The 26,456-nt window shown below is 44.0% G+C and overlaps 1 protein-coding gene across 1 annotated transcript in view; it reads right to left on the bottom strand.

Moving 5' to 3' along the window:
• The window catches only part of LOC143767638 (uncharacterized), a 237,621-nt gene that overhangs the window by 122,384 nt on the left and 88,781 nt on the right, over positions 1-26,456 (bottom strand). The window lies entirely within an intron of this gene.

Here is a 26,456-nt window from a genome sequence, read left to right as displayed (position 1 = left end):
TCAGAAAGCTAAATAATACACATGAAAAAACTGACCGTCACATCCATACATAGACTAAGTGTGAACAGGTGCTAAACCTAGAGTCGCCAACTCCTATACATTCAAGCAAATAAGGTAGCACACTGTAGCACTGAAACATGCAAACATGAAACATGAAAATTAAACTGCATTACTGCACTAGAAATATGAAAAATGAGAGTGTTTTTAGCGCATAAAAAGGCCAATTTTATGTGTACCTGGTAGCCACTTTACGGCATCTCTCTTATACCAGGTCCTACGATTTCCTTCCTCACTGAGAATAAACGTCTCCATCTGAATGGGTGCCTATGAAAACCTCTTGTGAGACTACCATTCTCTCTCTGTGGAGAGTAATCGACCTGCTGTAATTAAAACACCTGTGACTAGGAGGCGGAGTGCTCGGTCAGAAAGCTAAATAATACACATGAAAAAACTGACCGTCACATCCATACATAGACTAAGTGTGAACAGGTGCTAAACCTAGAGTCGCCAACTCCTATACATTCAAGCAAATAAGGTAGCACACTGTAGCGCTGAAACATGCAAACATGAAACATGAAAATTTAACTGCATTACTGCACTAGAAATATGAAAAATGAGAGCGTTTAGCGCATAAAAAAGGCCAATTTTATGTGTACCTGGTAGCCACTTTACGGCATCTCTCTTATACCAGGTCCTACGATTTCCTTCCTCACTGAGAATAAACGTCTCCATCTGAATGGGTGCCTATGAAAACCTCTTGTGAGACTACCATTCTCTCTCTGTGGAGAGGTAATGGACCTGCTGTAATTAAAACACCTGTGACTAGGAGGAGGAGTGCTCGGTCAAAAAGCTAAATAATACACATGAAAAAACTGACCGTCACATCCATACATAGACTAAGTGTGAACAGGTGCTAAACCTAGAGTCGCCAACTCCTATACATTCAAGCAAATAAAGTAGCACACTGTAGCGCTGAAACAAGCAAACATGAAACATGAAAATTTAACTGCATTACTGCACTAGAAATATGAAAAATGAGAGCGTTTAGCGCATAAAAAAGGCCAATTTTATGTGTACCTGGTAGCCACTTTACGGCATCTCTCTTATACCAGGTCCTACGATTTCCTTCCTCACTGAGAATAAACGTCTCCATCTGAATGGGTGCCTATGAAAACCTCTTGTGAGACTACCATTCTCTCTCTGTGGAGGGGTAATGGACCTGCTGTAATTAAAACACCTGTGACTAGGAGGCGGAGTGCTCGGTCAGAAAGCTAAATAATACACATGAAAAAACTGACCGTCACATCCATACATAGACTAAGTGTGAACAGGTGCTAAACCTAGAGTCGCCAACTCCTATACATTCAAGCAAATAAGGTAGCACACTGTAGCGCTGAAACATGCAAACATGAAACATGAAAATTTAACTGCATTACTGCACTAGAAATATAAAAAATGAGAGCGTTTAGCGCATAAAAAAGGCCAATTTTATGTGTGCCTGGTAGCCACTTTACGGCATCTCTCTTATACCAGGTCCTACGATTTCCTTCCTCACTGAGAATAAACGTCTCCATCTGAATGGGTGCCTATGAAAACCTCTTGTGAGACTACCATTCTCTCTCTGTGGAGGGGTAATGGACCTGCTGTAATTAAAACACCTGTGACTAGGAGGCGGAGTGCTCGGTCAGAAAGCTAAATAATACACATGAAAAAACTGACCGTCACATCCATACATAGACTAAGTGTGAACAGGTGCTAAACCTAGAGTCGCCAACTCCTATACATTCAAGCAAATAAGGTAGCACACTGTAGCACTGAAACATGCAAACATGAAACATGAAAATTAAACTGCATTACTGCACTAGAAATATGAAAAATGAGAGTGTTTTTAGCGCATAAAAAGGCCAATTTTATGTGTACCTGGTAGCCACTTTACGGCATCTCTCTTATACCAGGTCCTACGATTTCCTTCCTCACTGAGAATAAACGTCTCCATCTGAATGGGTGCCTATGAAAACCTCTTGTGAGACTACCATTCTCTCTCTGTGGAGGGGTAATGGACCTGCTGTAATTAAAACACCTGTGACTAGGAGGCGGAGTGCTCGGTCAGAAAGCTAAATAATACACATGAAAAAACTGACCGTCACATCCATACATAGACTAAGTGTGAACAGGTGCTAAACCTAGAGTCGCCAACTCCTATACATTCAAGCAAATAAGGTAGCACACTGTAGCGCTGAAACATGCAAACATGAAACATGAAAATTTAACTGCATTACTGCACTAGAAATATGAAAAATGAGAGCGTTTAGCGCATAAAAAAGGCCAATTTTATGTGTACCTGGTAGCCACTTTATGGCATCTCTCTTATACCAGGTCCTACGATTTCCTTCCTCACTGAGAATAAACGTCTCCATCTAAATGGGTGCTGTTGTGAACTCCGTTTTCAGGCTCCCTCTTGTGGTCACAGATGGTATTGTGTGACTTTGTTTTTTTGGCTCCCCCTGGTGGTTTGGTTTATTATCCTGCGGGTCTGCTGGATCAGCTGCCTCGTTATTCACCAGGGAGGCTCCTATTTAGCTCTGCTTCACTTCCACTTGTTGCCGGCTGTCAATGTATTCAGTGCTATTCTGATTACTCCTGATTATCTCGTTTTCTGCCTCTTCAGGATAAGCTAAGTTCTGTTTGAATAGTTTTTGCTCATCTGCCTGCAATATGATTTCTGTGTATGATGAGTCTAGTCCAGCTTGCTAACATGTGATTTCTTTTTGCTGGTAAGCTCTGGGGTACGGAGTTGCTTCCCCCGCACCGTTAGTTGGTGCGGGGGCTCGAGCAATCTCTGCGTGGATATTTTGAATAGGGTTTTTATTGACCGCACAGTTTCCTTCCTATTTTCTGCTATCTAGTATTAGCGGGCCTCATTTGCTAAATCTGATTTCATCTCTGCGTTTGTGCTTTCCCCTTAACTCACCGTTAATATTTGTGGGGGGCTATTCTATATCTTTGGGGTCTTCCACGGTTCTTGGCCAGAGGATACCCGAAAGGCATCCTAAGGAAGGCATATAATGAAGTAAAGGGCATTAACAGGAACAGTCTACTGGTGCCAGCTCCAAAAAGAGAAGAGACGCCTGTTTGTAGGTACATCACCACTTATAACAATGGGGCCCAAAAGATACGGTCAATATTGCAAAAATATTGGCCCATTTTGAAAATGGATGAGGACATTGGAGAGATGGTGGGGGAACATCCGCAAATCACCTTTAAAAAGGGCAGATCTGTTGGGGACAGACTTATACACAGCCACTATTCTTCGCCGGTAAAGGACACATGGCTCCCAAAACCACCAAAGGGATGTCACAAATGTAGTGGGTGTATAGCATGTCCGGTAATCATGGTGGGACCGAGATTTCAGAGTGGAGTGACAAGGAAAGAATATGAAATCTATCACTTCATAAATTGTAGGTCCAAAGGAGTGATTTACAGAGCAGTCTGCCCATGCGGCTTGGAATATATCGGCAAGACGATACGCGAATTTAGGAGACGCGTAGGGGAACATTTGAGGGACATCGCCCTGAACAGAGATAAACCCTTGGCTAGACACATTAACATTGAGCATAATGGTGATAGTCTAGGTCTCAGGTTTATGGGGATTGATAGGATTGGTGCACCTAAGAGGGGAGGGAATTGGGATCAAATGCTACTACAATGTGAGACAAGATGGATTTTCCGTTTAAAAACACAAGTACCAGGAGGCTTGAACGAAATCTTAACATACAGCTGTTTCCTGGAGAATTAGGCCAAGCAACCAAGCTATAATGTGGTCTCTTTTCTTTCTTCCCCCCCCCCCTTTTTTCTTTCATTAGGGTTTAATAGGACCATTAACAGGGATAGTCGTCGTGGACTGGGGGCGCCATTCTTGCGTTTTTTCTATCCTAGGGTGCCAACCTCCATAGGCCAGGCAGGTAATGATAGGAGCATGGTTAGGGATATTGGGAATATACATTACACTGTCCTTTTCTGCCTACCTTTTTTCTGTGCTCCAATCCTATATATCTTTCCCCTTCAAAAATTCCCCCTCTCCCCCCCCGATCTCTCCTTACAGTCTCTCTCATAAATTTAATAATCAAATACTTATGATTGATTTCTTTTGTTCCATAATGGGACTTCCTTACAAATCTGGTATATTGTATGGGCTCAGGTATTTACCGGCCCTAGGTTGTAGTTTTGTCCCCACTTGTGAGAGATAGCCAGCACATGCCTGTGACTATTATCCTCCCTTCCAAAGGAAGGTTATGGTAGGATTAATGATAATGGTTTGAGAAATGACCCTGTATGAATGGTACAATATGCTGAAATTTGCATATTTGGTAACTATGGAGGGGTTAATATATTTCTTATTGATATAACATGGCAGTTGAATCTTTAGTTAGGCAGATGCAACGGTGTTCTGAGACTCCGGAAAAGTGGCACATAGCGCGTATTCCTGTACCTGAAGATATGGTCGAGCGTCGCGCTGCTATAGTTACCCAGACAGGGGCAGTATACCGGAAGTGATACGCACGGCCCCACGGTCTGCAATGTGATTGGATGGCGCGCTACCATAGCAACCCTCACAACACGCGCAGCCGGAAGTGACGTGTGCGGTCCAGGAGCTGCGTTCCACACGGGACGCATAGCACATTACGTCATTTGGTCCGGCCCAGGTAATACTGGGCGGGCTATTTAAACACGAACAACGCTGTGATACAGTGATTGCCTATATCCCCCCATTCTGCAGGTCCCCCACTAACTTGGAGGGACTATATTCTATTTTCCCCTGAAGAGTTATATACAACGAAACGCGTAGGGAAATGTGGTCGGTACTTTGGGGTTAAAGCTATTTTTCTGAACAGCGTGGATGGGTATGTGTGTGGCCAGAGTTGGAAGCCCCCCCTTTCCCAGATGCTGTTGACGTGAGAGGTCTTACCCGGAAGTCCTGAGGTGAGATCGTTCCAATTATTATACACCAAGCACAATTACTGCATCTCCGTATGATGGATGGGGACAAATTATATGCAGTTGGTGGTGTATATTTGTTATATATTCCTGTTTAGGAGCGCACTTTCTCTCCTTAAAGAAGACTGACAAACTCGTCTGGTTTAGAAGGTCTTGGAGACTGGGTCATTTTATGATTCCCGTGCTTTGGGAATTTTTTCCTTGTGAGTCTTTTCATATGTAATTGGCTATACCAATTTTTTAGCTATATTTATTAAAAGTTATTTTTTATTTATTGGTCATACCCTGCTTTGATATATAAATCTGATTTCATCTCTGCGTTTGTGCTTTCCCCTTAACTCACCGTTAATATTTGTGGGGGGCTATTCTATATCTTTGGGGTCTTTCACTGAGGCAAGTGAGGACTTACTTTCCCTTCAGGAATAGTCAGTTTCTCAGGCCGTGACGAGACATCTAGGATTTTTTAGGTAACGTTCCACGGCTGCCTATAGTTGTTTGCGGATAGGATCAGGTTGCGGTCAATCTAGTTACCACTTCCCCAGAGCTAGTAGTCTGTTCAGTTACTTAGCTAGTCCGACCTGCGATCCTTGCCACTAGGATCATAACAGTACAGCCGACCCATAAAGTGTTAATTGCATGGCAGAAGCAGGAGAAAAGAAGCTTGGAGATATTTTTTTTTTTGCTGCCGTGTGTCTAGCTGCTGTGTGTCTGGCTTCTCTCCTCCTCTTAATCTTGGTGTGGCTCTGAGTTCAGCTGCTGATATGGATATCCAGAGTTTAGCCTCCAGTGTAGATCATCTTGCTGCAAGGGTACAAAGTATTCAGGATTTTGTTGTGCACAGTCCTATGTCAGAGCCTAGAATACCTATTCCGGAGTTGTTTTCTGGAGATAGATCTAGGTTCCTGAATTTTAAGAACAATTGCAAGTTGTTTCTTTCTTTGAAACCTCGTTCCTCTGGGGATTCTGTTCAGCAAGTTAAGATTATTATTTCTTTCTTGCGTGGCGATCCTCAAGATTGGGCTTTCGCATTGGCTCCAGGGGATCCTGCGTTGCTCAGTGTGGATGCGTTTTTTCTGGCCCTTGGATTGCTCTATGAGGAACCTAATCTTGAGAACCAGGCTGAAAAAGCGTTGTTGGCCCTCTCTCAGGGGCAAGATGATGCAGAGGTGTACTGCCAGAAATGTCGGAAATGGTCGGTGCTTACTCAATGGAATGAGTGTGCCCTGGCTGCAAATTTCAGAAAAGGTCTTTCTGAAGCCATTAAGAATGTCATGGTGGGGTTCCCTACGCCTGCAGGTCTGAATGAGTCAATGACTCTGGCCATTCAGATTGATCGGCGTTTGCGGGAGCGCAAACCTGCGCACCATTTGGCGGTGTCTTCTGAACAGACACCTGAGTCTATGCAATGTGATAGAATTCTGACCAGAAGTGAACGGCAAAATTATAGACGGCAAAATGGGTTGTGCTTTTACTGTGGTGACTCAGCTCATGTTATCTCAGCATGCTCTAAGCGCACAAAAAAGATTGATAAATCTGTCACCATCGGTACTTTACAGCCTAAGTTTATTTTGTCTGTTACCCTGATTTGTTCCCTGTCATCTTACCCGGTTATGGCTTTTGTGGATTCAGGTGCTGCCCTGAGTCTGATGGATTTGTCATTTGCCAGGCGCTGTGGTTTTGTTTTGGAGCCTTTAAAATTCCCTATTCCACTAAGGGGAATTGATGCTACACCATTGGCTACGAATAAACCTCAGTACTGGACACAAGTGACCATGTGCATGACTCCTGTTCATCAGGAGGTGATTCGCTTTCTTGTATTGCATAATTTGCATGATGTTGTCGTGTTGGGCCTGCCATGGTTGCAGACTCATAATCCAGTCCTGGATTGGAAAGCAATGTCTGTGTCAAGTTGGGGTTGTCAGGGAATTCATGGCAACGCTCCTGTGGTGTCAATTGCTTCATCCACTCCTTCTGAGGTCCCTGCGTTTTTGTCAGATTACCAGGATGTATTTGATGAGCCCAAACTCAGTTCTCTACCTCCTCATAGGGATTGTGATTGTGCTATAAATTTGATTCCTGGTAGTAAGTTTCCTAAGGGACGACTTTTCAATTTGTCAGTGCCGGAGCATGCTGCTATGCGAAGTTATATAAAGGAGTCTTTGGAGAAAGGACTTATTCGCCCCTCCTCCTCCCCTCTTGGTGCGGGGTTCTTTTTTGTGGCTAAGAAGGATGGTTCCTTGAGACCTTGTATTGATTATCGCCTTCTAAACAAAATCACGGTCAAATTTCAGTATCCTTTGCCATTGTTATCTGATCTGTTTGCTCGCATTAAGGGGTCTAGTTGGTTCACCAAGATAGATCTTCGTGGTGCGTATAACCTTGTGCGTATTAAGCAGGGTGATGAATGGAAAACTGCATTTAATACACCCGAAGGCCATTTTGAGTACTTGGTGATGCCTTTTGGACTTTCTAACGCTCCTTCTGTCCTTCAGTACTTTATGCACGACATCTTCCGCGAATATCTGGATAAATTTATGATTGTGTATCTGGATGATATTCTGGTTTTTTCGGATGATTGGGAGTCCCATGTTAAGCAGGTCAGGATGGTGTTTCAGGTCCTGCGTGCCAATGCTTATTTGTGAAGGGCTCAAAATGTCTTTTTGGAGTCCGGAAGGTCTCTTTTTTGGGTTTCATTTTTTCTCCTTCTGCTATTGAGATGGACCCAGTCAAGGTTCAGGCTATTCATGACTGGACTCAGCCTACATCTGTTAAGAGTCTTCAGAAGTTCTTGGGTTTTGCTAATTTTTACCGTCGCTTCATCGCTAATTTTTCTGGTGTTGTTAAGCCATTGACGGATTTGACCAAGAAGGGTTCTGATGTTACTATTTGGTCTCCTGCGGCTGTGGAGGCCTTTCGGGAGCTGAAGCGCCGGTTTTCTTTGGCTCCGGTCTTATGTCAGCCAGACATCTCCCTTCCTTTCCAGGTCGAGGTTGATGCTTCTGAGATTGGAGCGGGGGCTGTTTTGTCGCAGAGAAGCTCTGATGGCTCTGTGATGAAGCCATGTGCTTTCTTTTCAAGAAAGTTTTCGCCTGCCGAGCGGAATTATGATGTTGGTAATCGGGAGTTGTTGGCTATGAAGTGGGCATTTGAGGAGTGGCGACATTGGCTCGAGGGAGCTGAGCATCGTGTGGTGGTCTTGACTGATCACAAGAATTTGATTTATCTCGAGTCGGCCAAGAGGCTGAATCCTAGACAGGCTCGTTGGTCGTTGTTTTTCTCTCGTTTTGATTTCGTGGTCTCATACCTGCCTGGTTCGAAGAATGTGAAGGCTGATGCTCTTTCTAGGAGTTTTGTGCCTGACTCACCTGGTGATTCAGAGCCAGCTGGTATCCTCAGAGAAGGGGTGATTTTGTCTGCCATCTCCCCAGATTTGCGACGAGTGCTGCAGGAGTTTCAGGCGGATAGACCTGACCGTTGTCCACCGGAGAGACTGTTTGTCCCGGATAGATGGACCAGCAGAGTTATTTCCGAGGTTCATTCTTCGGTGTTGGCAGGCCATCCTGGGATTTTTGGTACCAGAGATTTGGTGGCTAGGTCCTTCTGGTGGCCTTCCTTGTCGCGGGATGTGCGTTCCTTTGTGCAGTCTTGTGGAATTTGTGCTCGGGCAAAGCCTTGCTGTTCTCGTGCCAGTGGCTTGTTGTTGCCTTTGCCTGTCCCGAAGAGGCCTTGGACGCACATTTCCATGGATTTTATTTCAGATCTCCCTGTCTCTCAGAGAATGTCGGTCATTTGGGTGGTGTGTGATCGTTTTTCTAAGATGGTCCATTTGGTGCCCTTGCCTAAGTTGCCTTCCTCCTCCGAGTTGGTTCCTCTGTTTTTTCAAAATTTGGTTCGTTTGCACGGGATCCCTGAAAATATTGTTTCCGACAGAGGATCCCAGTTTGTGTCTAGATTTTGGCAGACCTTTTGTGCTAAGATGGGCATTAATTTGTCTTTTTCGTCGGCCTTCCATCCTCAGACGAATGGCCAAACCGAGGGCACTAATCAGACTTTGGAAACCTATTTAAGATGTTTTGTTTCTGCTGATCAGGACGACTGGGTGACTCTTTTGCCATTGGCCGAGTTTGCCCTTAATAATCGGGCTAGTTCTGCTACTTTGGTTTCGCCTTTTTTTTGTAATTCAGAGTTTCATCCTCGTTTTTCCTCGGGTCAGGTGGAGTCTTCTGACTGTCCTGGAGTGGATGTTGTGGTGGATAGGTTGCATCAGATTTGGAATCATGTGGTGGACAATTTGAAGCTGTCACAAGAGAAGGCTCAGCGCTTTGCCAACCGCCGTCGCTGTGTGGGTCCCCAACTTCGCGTTGGGGATTTGGTGTGGTTGTCTTCTCGCTTTGTTCCTATGAAGGTCTCCTCTCCTAAGTTTAAGCCTCGGTTTATCGGTCCTTATAAGATTTTGGAAGTCCTTAACCCTGTGTCATTTCGTTTGGACCTCCCGGCATCGTTTGCTATTCATAATGTGTTCCATCGGTCGTTGTTGCGGAGGTATGTAGTGCCTGTGGTTCCTTCGGTTGAGCCTCCTGCCCCTGTGCTGGTTGAGGGAGAATTGGAATACGTGGTGGAGAAGATCTTGGATTCTCGTATTTCTAGACGGAGGCTTCAGTATTTGGTTAAGTGGAAAGGCTATGGTCAGGAGGATAATTCCTGGGTTGTCGCCTCTGAAGTTCATGCGGCCGATTTGGTTCGTGCCTTCCATGTGGCTCACCCTGATCGCCCTGGGGGTTTTGATGAGGGTTCGGTGACCCCTCCTCAAGGGGGGGTACTGTTGTGAACTCCATTTTCAGGTTCCCTCTTGTGGTCACAGATGGTATTGTGTGACTTTGGTTTTTTGGCTCCCCCTGGTGGTTTGGTTTATTATCCTGTGGGTCTGCTGGATCAGCTGCCTCGTTATTCACCAGGGAGGCTCCTATTTAGCTCTGCTTCACTTCCACTTGTTGCCGGCTGTCAATGTATTCAGTGCTATTCTGATTACTCCTGATTATCTCGTTTTCTGCCTCTTCAGGATAAGCTAAGTTCTGTTTGAATAGTTTTTGCTCATCTGCCTGCAATATGATTTCTGTGTATGATGAGTCTAGTCCAGCTTGCTAACATGTGATTTCTTTTTGCTGGTAAGCTCTGGGGTACGGAGTTGCTTCCCCCGCACCGTTAGTTGGTGCGGGGGCTCGAGCAATCTCTGCGTGGATATTTTGAATAGGGTTTTTTAATGACCGCACAGTTTCCTTCCTATTTTCTGCTATCTAGTATTAGCGGGCCTCATTTCCTAAATCTGATTTCATCTCTGCGTTTGTGCTTTCCCCTTAACTCACCGTTAATAATTGTTTATTCTATATCTTTGGGGTCTTCCACTGAGGCAAGTGAGGACTTACTTTCCCTTCAGGAATAGTCAGTTTCTCAGGCCGTGACGAGACGTCTAGGATTTTTTTAGGTAACGTTCCACGGCTGCCTATAGTTGTTTGCGGATAGGATCAGGTTGCGGTCAATCTAGTTACCACTTCCCCAGAGCTAGTAGTCTGTTCAGTTACTTAGCTAGTACGACCTGCGATCCTTGCCACTAGGATCATAACAGGGTGCCTATGAAAACCTCTTGTGAGACTACCATTCTCTCTCTGTGGAGGGGTAATGGACCTGCTGTAATTAAAACACCTGTGACTAGGAGGCGGAGTGCTCGGTCAGAAAGCTAAATAATACACATGAAAAAACTGACCGTCACATCCATACATAGACTAAGTGTGAACAGGTGCTAAACCTAGAGTCGCCAACTCCTATACATTCAAGCAAATAAGGTAGCACACTGTAGCGCTGAAACATGCAAACATGAAACATGAAAATTTAACTGCATTACTGCACTAGAAATATGAAAAATGAGAGCGTTTAGCGCATAAAAAAGGCCAATTTTATGTGTACCTGGTAGCCACTTTACGGAATCTCTCTTATACCAGGTCCTACGATTTCCTTCCTCACTGAGAATAAACGTCTCCATCTGAATGGGTGCCTATGAAAACCTCTTGTGAGACTACCATTCTCTCTCTGTGGAGGGGTAATGGACCTGCTGTAATTAAAACACCTGTGACTAGGAGGCGGAGTGCTCGGTCAGAAAGCTAAATAATACACATGAAAAAACTGGCCGTCACATCCATACATTGACTAAGTGTGAACAGGTGCTAAACCTAGAGTCGCCAACTCCTATACATTCAAGCAAATAAGGTAGCACACTGTAGCGCTGAAACATGCAAACATGAAAATTTAACTGCATTACTGCACTAGAAATATGAAAAATGAGAGCGTTTAGCGCATAAAAAAGGCCAATTTTATGTGTACCTGGTAGCCACTTTACGGCATCTCTCTTATACCAGGTCCTACGATTTCCTTCCTCACTGAGAATAAACGTCTCCATCTGAATGGGTGCCTATGAAAACCTCTTGTGAGACTACCATTCTCTCTCTGTAGAGGGGTAATGGACCTGCTGTAATTAAAACACCTGTGACTAGGAGGCGGAGTGCTCGGTCAGAAAGCTAAATAATACACATGAAAAAACTGACCGTCACATCCATACATAGACTAAGTGTGAAAAGGTGCTAAACCTAGAGTCGCCAACTCCTATACATTCAAGCAAAAAAGGTAGCACACTGTAGCGCTGAAACATGCAAACATGAAACATGAAAATTTAACTGCATTACTGCACTAGAAATATGAAAAATGAGAGCGTTTAGCGCATAAAAAAGGCCAATTTTATGTGTACCTGGTAGCCACTTTACGGCATCTCTCTTATACCAGGTCCTACGATTTCCTTCCTCACTGAGAATAAACGTCTCCATCTGAATGGGTGCCTATGAAAACCTTTTGTGAGACTACCATTCTCTCTCTGTGGAGGGGTAATGGACCTGCTGTAATTAAAACACCTGTGACTAGGAGGCGGAGTGCTCGGTCAGAAAGCTAAATAATACACATGAAAAAACTGACCGTCACATCCATACATAGACTAAGTGTGAACAGGTGCTAAACCTAGAGTCGCCAACTCCTATACATTCAAGCAAATAAGGTAGCACACTGTAGCGCTGAAACATGCAAACATGAAACATGAAAATTTAACTGCATTACTGCACTAGAAATATGAAAAATGAGAGCGTTTAGCGCATAAAAAAAGGCCAATTTTATGTGTACCTGGTAGCCACTTTACGGCATCTCTCTTATACCAGGTCCTACGATTTCCTTCCTCACTGAGAATAAACGTCTCCATCTGAATGGGTGCCTATGAAAACCTCTTGTGAGACTACCATTCTCTCTCTGTGGAGCGGTAATCGACCTGCTGTAATTAAAACACCTGTGACTAGGAGGCGGAGTGCTCGGTCAGAAAGCTAAATAATACACATGAAAAAACTAACCGTCACATCCATACATAGACTAAGTGTGAACAGGTGCTAAACCTAGAGTCGCCAACTCCTATACATTCAAGCAAATAAGGTAGCACACTGTAGCGCTGAAACATGCAAACATGAAACATGAAAATTTAACTGCATTACTGCACTAGAAATATGAAAAATGAGAGCGTTTAGCGCATAAAAAAGGCCCCTTTTACGTGTACCTGGTAGCCACTTTACGGCATCTCTCTTATACCAGGTCCTACGATTTCCTTCCTCACTGAGAATAAACGTCTCCATCTGAATGGGTGCCTATGAAAACCTCTTGTGAGACTACCATTCTCTCTCTGTGGAGGGGTAATGGACCTGCTGTAATTAAAACCCCTCCATTACCCCTCCACAGAGAGAGAATGGTAGTCTCACAAGAGGTTTTCATAGGCACCCATTCAGATGGAGACGTTTATTCTCAGTGAGGAAGGAAATCGTAGGACCTGGTATAAGAGAGATGCCGTAAAGTGGCTACCAGGTACACATAAAATTGGCCTTTTTTATGCGCTAAACGCTCTCATTTTTCATATTTCTAGTGCAGTAATGCAGTTAAATTTTCATGTTTCATGTTTGCATGTTTCAGCGCTACAGTGTGCTACCTTATTTTCTTAAATGTATAGGAGTTGGCGACTCTAGGTTTAGCACCTGTTCACACTTAGTCTATGTATGGATGTGACGGTCAGTTTTTTCATGTGTATTATTTAGCTTTCTGACCGAGCACTCCGCCTCCTAGTCACAGGTGTTTCAATTACAGCAGGTCCATTACCCCTCCACAGAGAGAGAATGGTAGTCTCACAAGAGGTTTTCATAGGCACCCATTCAGATGGAGACGTTTATTCTCAGTGAGGAAGGAAATCGTAGGACCTGGTATAAGAGAGATGCCGTAAAGTGGTTACCAGGTACACTGTTATGATCCCAATGGCAGAGGATCTCTGATATTCCGGCAAGATAGCAAAAATATAAATACTGCTCTAGGGAGGTGGAAACTGGGCTAACCGCATACCTGATCCTGACACCAACAACTAAAAGTAGCCGGTGAACGTGCCTACGTTGGTTCTAGACGTCTCGAGCCAGCCGGAGAACTGACTACCCCTAGAGGGAAAAAATAAGACCTCGCTTGCCTCCAGAGAAATTGAACCCCAAAGATATAGAAAGCCCCCAACAAATAATAACGGTGAGGCAAGAGGAAAACACAAACGTAGAGATGAACTAGATTCAGCAAAGTGAGGCCCAATAGTCTAGATAGCAGAAAATAGATAGTGGACTATGCGGTTAGCAGAAAACCCTACAAAACATCCACGCTGAACATTCAAGAACCCCCACACCGACTGACGGTGTGGAGGGAGAATATCAGCCCCCTAGAGCTTCCATCGAGTCAAAAATCAAATGTAAAGCAAGCTGGAGAAAAACACTGAATACTGCAAACGATCCAAATTGTACAAAACAGACTTAGCTTTTCTTGCATGAGGCAGACTGAAAGAAATCCGGAGGAGACCAAATAGGTCTGGATACAACGATGCCAGGCAAGAGACTGAGTCCAGAGGAGACTCAAATAGGAAACACCCGCTGCTTAACGACACAGCTGGAGCTCAGGCCTGCAACAAGACATACCTAACACAATACCGTTAGTGACCACCAGAGGGAGCCCAGAAACACAGTTCACAACAGTACACATAAAATTGGCCTTTTTATGCGCTAAACGCTCTCATTTTTCATATTTCTAGTGCAGTAATGCAGTTAAATTTTCATGTTTCATGTTTGCATGTTTCAGCGCTACAGTGTGCTACCTTATTTGCTTGAATGTATAGGAGTTGGCGACTCTAGGTTTAGCACCTGTTCACACTTAGTCTATGTATGGATGTGACGGTCAGTTTTTTCATGTGTATTATTTAGCTTTCTGACCGAGCACTCCGCCTCCTAGTCACAGGTGTTTCAATTACAGCAGGTCCATTACCCCTCCACAGAGAGAGAATGGTAGTCTCACAAGAGGTTTTCATAGGCACCCATTCAGATGGAGACGTTTATTCTCAGTGAGGAAGGAAATCGTAGGACCTGGTATAAGAGAGATGCCGTAAAGTGGCTACCAGGTACACATAAAATTGGCCTTTTTTATGCGCTAAACGCTCTCATTTTTCATATTTCTAGTGCAGTAATGCAGTTAAATTTTCATGTTTCATGTTTGCATGTTTCAGCGCTACAGTGTGCTACCTTATTTGCTTGAATGTATAGGAGTTGGCGACTCTAGGTTTAGCACCTGTTCACACTTAGTCTATGTATGGATGTGACGGTCAGTTTTTTCATGTGTATTATTTAGCTTTCTGACCGAGCACTCCGCCTCCTAGTCACAGGTGTTTTAATTACAGCAGGTCCATTACCCCTCCACAGAGAGAGAATGGTAGTCTCACAAGAGGTTTTCATAGGCACCCATTCAGATGGAGACGTTTATTCTCAGTGAGGAAGGAAATCGTAGGACCTGGTATAAGAGAGATGCCGTAAAGTGGCTACCAGGTACACATAAAATTGGCCTTTTTTATGCGCTAAACGCTCTCATTTTTCATATTTCTAGTGCAGAAATGCAGTTAAATTTTCATGTTTCATGTTTGCATGTTTCAGTGCTACAGTGTGCTACCTTATTTGCTTGAATGTATAGGAGTTGGCGACTCTAGGTTTAGCACCTGTTCACACTTAGTCTATGTATGGATGTGACGGTCAGTTTTTTCATGTGTATTATTTAGCTTTCTGACCGAGCACTCCGCCTCCTAGTCACAGGTGTTTTAATTACAGCAGGTCCATTACCCCTCCACAGAGAGAGAATGGTAGTCTCACAAGAGGTTTTCATAGGCACCCATTCAGATGGAGACGTTTATTCTCAGTGAGGAAGGAAATCGTAGGACCTGGTATAAGAGAGATGCCGTAAAGTGGCTACCAGGTACACATAAAATTGGCCTTTTTTATGCGCTAAACGCTCTCATTTTTCATATTTCTAGTGCAGTAATGCAGTTAAATTTTCATGTTTCATGTTTGCATGTTTCAGCGCTACAGTGTGCTACCTTATTTGCTTGAATGTATAGGAGTTGGCGACTCTAGGTTTAGCACCTGTTCACACTTAGTCTATGTATGGATGTGACGGTCAGTTTTTTCATGTGTATTATTTAGCTTTCTGACCGAGCACTCCGCCTCCTAGTCACAGGTGTTTTAATTACAGCAGGTCCATTACCCCTCCACAGAGAGAGAATGGTAGTCTCACAAGAGGTTTTCATAGGCACCCATTCAGATGGAGACGTTTATTCTCAGTGAGGAAGGAAATCGTAGGACCTGGTATAAGAGAGATGCCGTAAAGTGGCTACCAGGTACACATAAAATTGGCCTTTTTTATGCGCTAAACGCTCTCATTTTTCATATTTCTAGTGCAGTAATGCAGTTAAATTTTCATGTTTCATGTTTGCATGTTTCAGCGCTACAGTGTGCTACCTTATTTGCTTGAATGTATAGGAGTTGGCGACTCTAGGTTTAGCACCTGTTCACACTTAGTCTATGTATGGATGTGACGGTCAGTTTTTTCATGTGTATTATTTAGCTTTCTGACCGAGCACTCCGCCTCCTAGTCACAGGTGTTTCAATTACAGCAGGTCCATTACCCCTCCACAGAGAGAGAATGGTAGTCTCACAAGAGGTTTTCATAGGCACCCATTCAGATGGAGACGTTTATTCTCAGTGAGGAAGGAAATCGTAGGACCTGGTATAAGAGAGATGCCGTAAAGTGGCTACCAGGTACACATAAAATTGGCCTTTTTTATGCGCTAAACGCTCTCATTTTTCATATTTCTAGTGCAGTAATGCAGTTAAATTTTCATGTTTCATGTTTGCATGTTTCAGCGCTACAGTGTGCTACCTTATTTGCTTGAATGTATAGGAGTTGGCGACTCTAGGTTTAGCACCTGTTCACACTTAGTCTATGTATGGATGTGACGGTCAGTTTTTTCATGTGTATTATTTAGCTTTCTGACCGAGCACTCCGCCTCCTAGTCACAGGTGTTTTAATTACAGCAGGTCCATTACCCCTCCACAGAGAGAGAATGGTAGTCTCACAAGAGGTTTTCATAGGCACCCATTCAGATGGAGACGTTTATTCTCAGTGAGGAAGGAAATCGTAGGACCTGGTATAAGAGAGATGCCGTAAAGTGGCTACCAGGTACACATAAAATTGGCCTTTTTTATGCGCTAAACGCTCTCATTTTTCATATTTCTAGTGCAGTAATGCAGTTAAATTTTCATGTTTCATGTTTGCATGTTTCAGCGCTACAGTGTGCTACCTTATTTGCTTGAATGTATAGGAGTTGGCGACTCTAGGTTTAGCACCTGTTCACACTTAGTCTATGTATGGATGTGACGGTCAGTTTTTTCATGTGTATTATTTAGCTTTCTGACCGAGCACTCAGCCTCCTAGTCACAGGTGTTTTAATTACAGCAGGTCCATTACCCCTCCACAGAGAGAGAATGGTAGTCTCACAAGAGGTTTTCTGTTATGGATCCCAATGGCTAGGGGATCGCACTGGACAAGCAAACATAACTCAAATAACGGACGAGCTCTAGGGTGATGGAACCTGGGCTGACCGCTGCCCTACTCCTGACCAACACAACTAGAAATAGCCAGGGAGCGTGCCTACGTTGATTCTAGACGCCTCGCGCCAGCCTAAGAGCTAACTAGCACTGCAGAGGAAATAAAGACCTAGCTTGCCTGCAGAGAAATAAACCCCAAAGGTATAGTTGCCCCCCACATGTATTGACGGTGAAAATGAGAGGAAGGCACGCACATAGATATGAAAATAGAGTTAGCAAAACGAGGCCCGCTATAACTAGAAAGCAGAAGGATACAAAAGGGGTCTGAGCGGTCAGCAAAAAACCCTAATCAAAAACCATCCTGAGATTACAAGCACCCATGTGCCAACTCATGGCACATGGGGAGCACCTCAGCCCACTAGAGCTTCCAACTAGCATAGAGTAATATTTAGCAAGCTGGACAAAAAACAAAACAACTGAAAAGCATAACTTAGATTATCCTGAGAGATCTGGAAGCAGGTAGTCAGAACCAAACTGAGCACATCTGAGTACATTGATAGCCGGCAAGGGAATGACAGGAAAGCCAGGTTAAATAGGAAACACCCAGCCTCTGATGGACAGGTGGAAACCAGAGACCGCAACCCAACCAAAGTCACCCAGTACCAGTTGTAACCACCAGAGGGAGCCCAAAAACAGAATCCACAACAGTACCCCCCCCTTGAGGAGGGGTCACCGAACCCTCACGAGAACCCCCAGGGTGATCAGGATGAGCTCTATGGAAGGCGCGGACCAAATCAGTCGCATGAACATCAGAGGCGACCACCCAGGAATTATCCTCCTGACCATAACCCTTCCACTTAACCAAATACTGGAGTTTACGTCTGGAAACACGAGAATCCAAGATCTTCTCAACAACATACTCCAATTCTCCCTCCACCAGCACCGGAGCAGGAGGCTCAACCGAAGGAACAACGGGCACCTCATACCTCCGCAATAACGACCGATGGAACACGTTATGAATAGCAAACGATGCTGGGAGATCCAAACGAAAAGATACAGGGTTAAGAATCTCCAAGATCTTATAAGGACCGATGAACCGAGGCTTGAACTTGGGAGAAGAGACCTTCATAAGGACAAAACGAGAAGACAACCACACCAAGTCCCCAACACGAAGTCGGGGACCCACGCGGCGACGGCGATTAGCAAACTGCTGAGCCTTCTCCTGAGACAACTTCAAATTGTCCACCACCTGATTCCAAATCTGATGTAGCCTGTCCACCACCACGTCCACTCCAGGACAATCCGAAGGCTCCACCTGACCAGAGGAAAAACGAGGATGAAACCCCGAATTACAAAAGAAAGGAGAAACCAAAGTAGCAGAACTAGCCCGATTATTAAGGGCAAATTCGGCCAGTGGCAAAAAGGCAACCCAGTCATCTTGATCAGCAGAAACAAAACACCTTAAATAAGTTTCCAAGGTCTGATTAGTTCGCTCCATCTGGCCATTCGTCTGAGGATGGAATGCAGACGAGAAAGACAAATTAATGCCCATCTTAGCACAAAACGTCCGCCAAAATCTAGACACAAACTGGGATCCCCTGTCAGAAACGATATTCTCCGGAATCCCATGCAAACGAACCACGTTCTGAAAAAATAAAGGGACCAACTCAGAGGAGGAAGGCAACTTAGGCAAGGGTACCAAATGAACCATCTTAGAAAAGTGGTCACACACAACCCAGATAACGGACATTTTCTGTGAGACAGGGAGATCTGAAATAAAATCCATGGAAATGTGCGTCCAAGGCCTCTTCGGGATAGGCAAGGATAACAACAACCCACTGGCCCGAGAACAGCAAGGCTTAGCCCGAGCACACACTTCACAAGACTGCACAAAGGTGCGCACATCTCTTGACAAGGAAGGCCACCAAAAAGACCTGGCCACCAAGTCTGTAGTACCAAATATTCCCGGATGACCAGCCAACACAGAAGAATGGACCTCGGAGATAATAATAATAATAATAATAATAATTTTATTTATATAGCGCCAACATATTCCGCAGCGCTTTACAACTTATAGAGGGGACTTATACAGACAATAGACATTACAGCATAACAGAAATCACAGTTCAAAACAGATACCAGTAGGAATGAGGGCCCTGCTCGCAAGCTTACAATCTATGAGGAAAAGGGGAGACACGAGAGGTGGATGGTAACAATTGCTTTAGTTATTTGGACCAGCCATAGTGTAAGGCTCGGGTGTTCATGTAAAGCTGCATGAACCAGTTAACTGCCTAAGTATGTAACAGTACAGACACAGAGGCTATTAACTGCATAAAGTGTATGAGAACATGATGGAGGAACGTGATTATGTTGTTGTTTTTTTCTTTAATAGGCCACACAGGGATGGTTAGGTTAATGCATTGAGGCGGTAGGCCAATCTGAACAAATGAGTTTTTAGGGCACGCTTAAAAAACTCAAGACTGCACAAAGGTGCGCACATCTCTTGACAAGGAAGGCCACCAAAAAGACCTGGCCACCAAGTCTGTAGTACCAAATATTCCCGGATGACCAGCCAACACAGAAGAATGGACCTCGGAGATGACCCTGCTGGTCCAATCATCCGGAACAAACAGTCTTTCTGGTGGACAACGATCAGGTTTATCCGCCTGAAACTCCTGCAATGCACGTCGCAAGTCTGGGGAGACGGCGGACAATATTACCCCATCCCTAAGGATACCAGTAGGCCCAGAGTCTCCAGGAGAGTCAGGCACAAAACTCCTGGAAAGAGCATCTGCCTTCACATTCTTTGAACCTGGCAGGTATGAAACCACAAAATTGAAACGAGAAAAAAACAACGACCAACGAGCCTGTCTAGGATTCAGATGCCTGGCAGACTCAAGGTAAATCAGATTTTTGTGATCAGTCAAGACCACCACACGATGTCTAGCACCCTCAAGCCAATGACGCCACTCCTCAAATGCCCACTTCATGGCCAAAAGCTCCCGATTACCCACATCATAATTGCGCTCGGCGGGCGAGAATTTTCTAGAAAAGAACGCACATGGCTTCATCACCGAGCCATCGAAACTTCTCTGTGACAAAACCGCCCCCACTCCAATCTCGGAAGCATCAACCTCAACCTGAAAAGGAAGTGAAACATCTGGTTGACATAACACAGGAGCAGAAGAAAACCGGCGCTTAAGTTCCTGAAAGGCCTCCACAGCCGTAGGAGACCAATCAGCAACATCAGCACCCTTTTTAGTCAAATCAGTCAAAGGTTTAACAACACTGGAAAAATTAGCAATGAACTGACGATAAAAATTAGCAAAACCCAAGAACCTCTGAAGACTCTTAACAGATGTAGGTTGTGTCCAGTCACAAATCGCCTGAACCTTGACGGGATCCATCTCAATAGTAGAAGGAGAAAAAATGTACCCCAAAAAAGAAATCTTCTGGACTCCGAAGAGACATTTTGAGCCCTTCACAAACAGAGAATTGGCCCGCAGGACTTGAAACACCTTCCTGACCTGTAGAACATGAGACTCCCAGTCATCAGAAAACACCAAAATATCATCCAAATACACAATCATAAACCTATCCAGATATTCACGGAAAATATTGTGCATAAAGGACTGAAAGACTGAAGGAGCATTAGAAAGTCCAAAAGGCATTACCAAATACTCAAAATGGCCCTCAGGCGTATTAAATGCGGTTTTCCACTCATCACCCTGCTTTATCCGCACAAGATTATACGCACCGCGAAGATCTATCTTAGTGAACCACCTAGCCCCCTTAATGCGAGCAAACAAATCAGTCAATAATGGCAATGGATACTGATATTTGACTGTAATCTTATTCAGATGGCGATAATCTATACAAGGCCTCAGGGAACCATCTTTTTTAGCCACGAAAAAAAAACCTGCTCCCAGAGGGGACAAAGATGGACGAATATGTCCCTTTTCCAAGGACTCCTTAATATAATTCCGCATAGCAGTATGCTCTGGCACTGACAGATTAAATAAATGACCCTTAGGGAACTTACTGCCAGGAATTAATTCTATAGCACAGTCACAATCCCTATGAGGAGGGAGCGAATTGAGCTTAGGCTCCTCAAAAACATCCCGATAGTCAGACAAAAACGCAGGGACCTCAGAAGGAGTAGATGAAGCGATTGAAATCAGAGGTGCATCATCATGAACCCCCTGACATCCCCAGCTTAACACAGACATTGTTTTCCAATCCAGGACTGGATTATGAGTTTGTAACCATGGCAGACCAAGCACTAGTACATCATGTAAATTATACAGTACAAGGAAGCGAATCACCTCCTGATGAACGGGAGCCATGCGCATGGTCACTTGTGTCCAGTACTGCGGTTTATTCATAGCCAATGGTGTAGAGTCAATTCCCTTCAAAGGAATAGGAACTTCCAGAGGCTCCAGACTAAAACCGCAGCGTTTGGCAAATGACCAATCCATAAGACTCAGGGCAGCGCCCGAATCCACATAGGCATCGACAGAAATGGATGACAGTGAACAAATCAGAGTTACAGACAAAATGAACTTAGACTGCAGAGTACTAATGGCAAAAGATTTATCAACCTTTTTTGTGCATTTAGAGCATGCTGATATAACATGAGCTGAATCACCACAATAAAAACACAATCCATTTTTCCGCCTATAATTTTGCCGTTCACTTCTGGACTGAATTCTATCACATTGCATAGTCTCAGGTGCCTGTTCAGAAGACACCGCCAACTGGTGCACAGGTTTGCGCTCTCGCAAACGCCGATCAATCTGAATGGCCATAGTCATAGACTCATTCAGACCTGTAGGCGCAGGGAACCCCACCATAATATCCTTAATGGCCTCAGAAAGACCATCTCTGAAGTTTGCAGCCAGGGCGCACTCATTCCACTGAGTAAGTACCAACCATTTCCGAAATTTTTGACAATATACTTCCGCTTCATCATGCCCCTGAGAGAGGGCCAATAAAGCCTTTTCAGCCTGAATCTCCAGGTTAGGTTCCTCATAGAGCAATCCCAGCGTCAGAAAAAACGCATCCACACTGAGCAATGCAGGATCTCCTGGTGCCAATGCAAATGCCCAATTCTGAGGGTCGCCCTGCAGGAAAGACATTACAATCTTGACCTGCTGAGCAGGGTCTCCAGAGGAGCGAGATTTCAAAGAAAGAAACAATTTGCAATTGTTCCTGAAATTCAGGAAGGTAGATCTATCTCCAGAAAAAAACTCTGGAATAGGAATTCTAGGTTCAGACATAGGAGTGTGAACAACAAAATCCTGTATGTTTTGAACTTTTGCAGCAAGATTATTCAGGCTGGAAGCCAAACTCTGGACATCCATGTTAAACAGCTAAGGTCACAGCCATTCAAGGGTTAAGAGGAGGTAAGAAGCAGCTAGACAGCAATTAAAGGCTAGGCAGCAAAACTCTGAGGGAAAAAAAAAAAAAAAAATTATTTCCCTTCAACACTTCTTTTTCTCCTGCTTCAGCCCAAACAATTAACACTTTGTGGGCCGGCTATACTGTTATGGATCCCAATGGCTAGGGGATCGCACTGGACAAGCAAAAATAACTCAAATAACGGACGAGCTCTAGGGTGATGGAACCTGGGCTGACCGCTGCCCTACTCCTGACCAACACAACTAGAAATAGCCAGGGAATGTGCCTACGTTGATTCTAGACGCCTCGCGCCAGCCTAAGAGCTAACTAGCACTGCAGAGGAAATAAAGACCTAGCTTGCCTCCAGAGAAATAAACCCCAAAGGTATAGTTGCCCCCCACATGTATTGACGGTGAAAATGAGAGGAAGGCACGCACATAGATATGAAAATAGAGTTAGCAAAACGAGGCCCGCTATAACTAGAAAGCAGAAGGATACAAAAGGGGTCTGAGCGGTCAGCAAAAAACCCTAATCAAAAACCATCCTGAGATTACAAGCACCCATGTGCCAACTCATGGCACATGGGGAGCACCTCAGCCCACTAGAGCTTCCAACTAGCATAGAGTAATATTTAGCAAGCTGGACAAAAAAACAAAACAACTGAAAAGCATAACTTAGCTTATCCTGAGAGATCTGGAAGCAGGTAGTCAGAACCAAACTGAGCACATCTGAGTACATTGATAGCCGGCAAGGGAATGACAGGAAAGCCAGGTTAAATAGGAAACACCCAGCCTCTGATGGACAGGTGGAAAATAGAAACTGCAACCCACCAAAGTCACCCAGTACCAGTTGTAACCACCAGAGGGAGCCCAAAAACAGAATCCACAACAGTTTTCATAGGCACCCATTCAGATGGAGACGTTTATTCTCAGTGAGGAAGGAGATCGTAGGACCTGGTATAAGAGAGATGCCGTAAAGTGGCTACCAGGTACACATAAAATTGGCCTTTTTTATGCGCTAAACGCTCTCATTTTTCATAATTCTAGTGCAGTAATGCAGTTAAATTTTCATGTTTCATGTTTGCATGTTTCAGCGCTACAGTGTGCTACCTTATTTGCTTGAATGTATAGGAGTTGGTGACTCTAGGTTTAGCACCTGTTCACACTTAGTCTATGTATGGATGTGACGGTCAGTTTTTTCATGTGTATTATTTAGCTTTCTGACCGAGCACTCCGCCTTCTAGTCACAGGTGTTTTAATTACAGCAGGTCCATTACCCCTCCACAGAGAGAGAATGGTAGTCTCACAAGAGGTTTTCATAGGCACCCATTCAGATGGAGACGTTTATTCTCAGTGAGGAAGGAGATCGTAGGACCTGGTATAAGAGAGATGCCGTAAAGTGGCTACCAGGTACACATAAAATAGGCCTTTTTTATGCGCTAAACGCTCTCATTTTTCATATTTCTAGTGCAGTAATGCAGTTAAATTTTCATGTTTCATGTTTGCATGTTTCAGCGCTACATTGTGCTACCTTATTTGCTTGAGTGTATAGGAGTTGGCAACTCTAGGTTTAGCACCTGTTCACACTTAGTCTATGTATGGATGTGACGGTCAGTTTTTTCATGTGTATTATTTAGCTTTCTGACCGAGCACTCCGCCTCCTAGTCACAGGTGTTTTAATTACAGCAGGTCCATTACCCCTCCACAGAGAGAGAATGGTAGTGTCACAATAGGTTTTCATAGGCACCCATTCAGATGGAGACGTTTATTCTCAGTGAGGAAGGAAATCGTAGGACCTGGTATCAGAGAGATGCCGTAAAGTGGCTACCAGGTACACATAAAATTGGCCTTTTTTATGCGCTAAACGCTCTCATTTTTCATATTTCTAGTGCAGTAATGCAGTTAAATTTTCATGTTTGCATGTTTCAGCGCTACAGTGTGCTACCTTATTTGCTTGAATGTATAGGAGTTGGCGACTCTAGGTTTAGCACCTGTTCACACTTAGTCTATGTATGGATGTGACGGTCAGTTTTTTCATGTGTATTATTTAGCTTTCTGACCGAGCACTCCGCCTCCTAGTCACAGGTGTTTTAATTACAGCAGGTCCATTACCCCTCCACAGAGAGAGAATGGTAGTCTCACAAGAGGTTTTCATAGGCACCCATTCAGATGGAGACGTTTATTCTTAGTGAGGAAGGAAATCGTAGGATCTGGTATAAGAGAGATGCCGTAAAGTGGCTACCAGGTACACATAAAATTGCCTTTTTTATGCGCTAAACGCTCTCATTTTTCATATTTCTAGTGCAGTAATGCAGTTAAATTTTCATGTTTCATGTTTGCATGTTTCAGCGCTACAGTGTGCTACCTTATTTGCTTGAATGTATAGGAGTTGGCGACTCTAGGTTTAGCACCTGTTCACACTTAGTCTATGTATGGATGTGACAGTCAGTTTTTTCATGTGTATTATTTAGCTTTCTGACCGAGCACTCCGCCTCCTAGTCACAGGTGTTTTAATTACAGCAGGTCCATTACCCCTCCACAGAGAGAGAATGGTAGTCTCACAAGAGGTTTTCATAGGCACCCATTCAGATGGAGACGTTTATTCTCAGTGAGGAAGGAAATCGTAGGACCTGGTATAAGAGAGATGCCGTAAAGTGGCTACCAGGTACACATAAAATTGGCCTTTTTTATGCGGTAAACGCTCTCATTTTTCATATTTCTAGTGCAGTAATGCAGTTAAATTTTCATGTTTCATGTTTGCATGTTTCAGCGCAACAGTGTGCTACCTAATTTGCTTGAATGTATAGGAGTTGGCGACTCTAGGTTTAGCACCTGTTCACACTTAGTCTATGTATGGATGTGACGGTCAGTTTTTTCATGTGTATTATTTAGCTTTCTGACCGAGCACTCCGCCTCCTAGTCACAGGTGTTTTAATTACAGCAGGTCCATTACCCCTCCACAGAGAGAGAATGGTAGTCTCACAAGAGGTTTTCATAGGCACCCATTCAGATGGAGACGTTTATTCTCAGTGAGGAAGGAAATCGTAGGACCTGGTATAAGAGAGATGCCGTAAAGTGGCTACCAGGTACACATAAAAATGGCCTTTTTTATGCGCTAAACGCTCTCATTTTTCATATTTCTAGTGCAGTAATGCAGTTAAATTTTCATGTTTCATGTTTGCATGTTTCAGCGCTACAGTGTGCTACCTTATTTGCTTGAATGTATAGGAGTTGGCGACTCTAGGTTTAGCACCTGTTCACACTTAGTCTATGTATGGATGTGACGGTCAGTTTTTTCATGTGTATTATTTAGCTTTCTGACCGAGCACTCCGCCTCCTAGTCACAGGTGTTTTAATTACAGCAGGTCCATTACCCCTCCACAGAGAGAGAATGGTAGTCTCACAAGAGGTTTTCATAGGCACCCATTCAGATGGAGACGTTTATTCTTAGTGAGGAAGGAAATCGTAGGACCTGGTATAAGAGATGCCGTAAAGTAGCTACCAGGTACACATAAAATTGGCCTTTTTTATGCGCTAAACGCTCTCATTTTTCATATTTCTAGTGCAGTAATGCAGTTAAATTTTCATGTTTAATGTTTGCATGTTTCAGCGCTACAGTGTGCTACCTTATTTGCTTGAATGTATAGGAGTTGGCGACTCTAGGTTTAGCACCTGTTCACACTTAGTCTATGTATGGATGTGACGGTCAGTTTTTTCATGTGTATTATTTAGCTTTCTGACCGAGCACTCCGCCTCCTAGTCACAGGTGTTTTAATTACAGCAGGTCCATTACCCCTCCACAGAGAGAGAATGGTAGTGTCACAAGAGGTTTTCATAGGCACCCATTCAGATGGAGACGTTTATTCTCAGTGAGGAAGGAAATCGTAGGACCTGGTATAAGAGAGATGCCGTAAAGTGGCTACCAGGTACACATAAAATTGGCCTTTTTTATGCGCTAAACGCTCTCATTTTTCATATTTCTAGTGCAGTAATGCAGTTAAATTTTCATGTTTCATGTTTGCATGTTTCAGCGCTACAG

The sequence above is a fragment of the Ranitomeya variabilis genome, chromosome 4 (genome assembly GCF_051348905.1).
Source record: "Ranitomeya variabilis isolate aRanVar5 chromosome 4, aRanVar5.hap1, whole genome shotgun sequence".
Classification (NCBI taxonomy): domain Eukaryota; kingdom Metazoa; phylum Chordata; class Amphibia; order Anura; family Dendrobatidae; genus Ranitomeya; species Ranitomeya variabilis.
This window is presented reverse-complemented; position numbering and strand designations above follow the sequence as displayed.